This window comes from Dipodomys ordii, unplaced genomic scaffold, assembly GCF_000151885.1.
Source record: "Dipodomys ordii isolate 6190 unplaced genomic scaffold, Dord_2.0 Scaffold186, whole genome shotgun sequence".
NCBI lineage: Eukaryota > Metazoa > Chordata > Mammalia > Rodentia > Heteromyidae > Dipodomys > Dipodomys ordii.
The window spans coordinates 2,332,014-2,333,828 of record NW_012267402.1 but is presented as its reverse complement, the minus strand read 5'-3'; the positions used below and the strand labels follow the sequence as shown (position 1 = coordinate 2,333,828).

At 39.5% G+C, this 1,815-nt stretch overlaps 1 protein-coding gene across 1 annotated transcript in view; it reads right to left on the bottom strand.

The window, feature by feature from the left end:
* Window positions 1–497: 497 nt before the first annotated feature.
* Window positions 498–1,815, bottom strand: part of Sowahc (sosondowah ankyrin repeat domain family member C) — a 38,821-nt gene continuing 37,503 nt past the window's right edge. The window contains exon 2 of the transcript XR_001175728.1: window positions 498–566. The gene's annotated coding sequence lies outside the window, so the exon portion shown is untranslated. The remainder of the gene's footprint in view (window positions 567–1,815) is intronic.

Below are 1,815 nucleotides of genomic sequence, written 5' to 3'. Positions count from 1 at the left end.
AAAATGCCTCTAAATGATTTGAAGTCCCCTATGTCCAGGTCTTCATGTCCCTCCCCCAAGAAGAGATGTCAGATATGTCTGGACTGTTCAAAACATTCAAAAAATTCTACATGGTACCCAGTTCTCTTCTGTTCCAGCCTGCTGCCCTAGATAGACTGTTGGCCTTTCTTCTCCTAATATCAGCCTTGTGGCTTCTCCCATCCATCTTATAAGGACTAGCCTATTGATCACTAATCAATAAGTGGCTCATGATTTATTTTTATTGAGATCTTCACCATGTTTAGAAATGTACTCATTATCATGTCCATGTAATTGTAACTCCTCTGTACGGTATTCTCACAATAAAAAAAAAAAAAAGATCCAAAAGAGGTCAATGGATCATTCCTGAGGAATTACAACTGAGGAATTAGAACTCTTCTTCCTGTTTTCTTGATCTTTGTGTGTAGACTTTGCTCTTCTACTACCTGCCCTGGGGGCAGGGTCAGCAGGGGGTGAGACTTTTGCTCTTTTGTGTGTGTGTGTGCTGCTGCTGCTTAAAGTCCTAGCAAGTCTGTTTCATCTCGCTCCTAAAAAAAAAAAAGAAGAAGATAAGGGTCTCATATCTAAAATATACCTGGAACTCAAAAAATTAAATCCCCCAACAACAAATCTTCAAAGAAACAACTGCCCAATAAATAAGTGGGCTAAAGACTTAAGAGAAACCTCTCTGAAGAGGAAAGAAGGATGGCCAATAGACACATGAAGAAATGCTCAACCTCCCTAGCCATAAAAGAAATGCAAATCAAAACAACATTGAGATACCACCTCACCCCAGTTAGAATGGCAAAAATCAAGAACTCTAATAACAACAGATGCTGGAGGGGATGTGGAAAGAAGGGAACCTTACTGCATTGTTGGTGGGAGTGTAAACTTGTTCAACCACTTTGGAAAACAGTATGGAGGTTCCTCAAAAGACTCCACATAGAGATCCCCTATGATCCAGCAATTCCACTTTTGGGCATTTACCCAAATGATCACAAACAGGACCACACTAAAGCTACCAGCACAACTATGTTTATTGTAGCTTTATTTACTATAGCTAAGATATGGAACCAACCCAGATGCCCCTCAGTAGATGAATGGATCAAGAAAATGTGGTATATATACACAATGGAATTCTCTGCTTCCATCAGAAAGAATGACATTGCCCCATTTGTTAGGAAATGGAAAGGCTTGGGGAAAAAATATATTAAGTGAAGTAATCCAAGCCCAAAGAAGCACAGGTCCCATGGTTTCCCTTATTTGCAATAACTAGTATATGTCTGAGTCAAGCAGAAAAGGTCAGATAAGGTGATGTTAGGGAAATGAACCATAAGATATGTATTCAAATGCTTTTTTTTCTTTCATGTGATTGTTTCTAACACATTTGTAAGATTATTTCTTTGTTGCTTTGTATGTCCCTCCCCCACAGTATAACCCATGCTTTCACTGTATTTGATGTCAGTATAATTTGTGGAGGGGAAGGAGAAAAACAAATCATTTAAATAGGGATAGAGGTGGACCCATTGCAACAATGAGATGTACAAGTCGTTATGTTGAAAATGAACTTTACAACTTTGGTGAGTGGGGGGAGGATTGGGTAGGAGGGTGTGGGGAGGATGGGAAAGGATGGGAAGGGGAAACAAAGGAGGAGGCTACAATGCTTGAAAATAAATGTACTCATTATCTTGCCCCTGTAATTGTAACCCCTCTGTTCCATATTTTCACAATAAAAATAGAGAAAGGAAGAAGAAAAAGCCACACACACACACACACACACACACACACACACACACA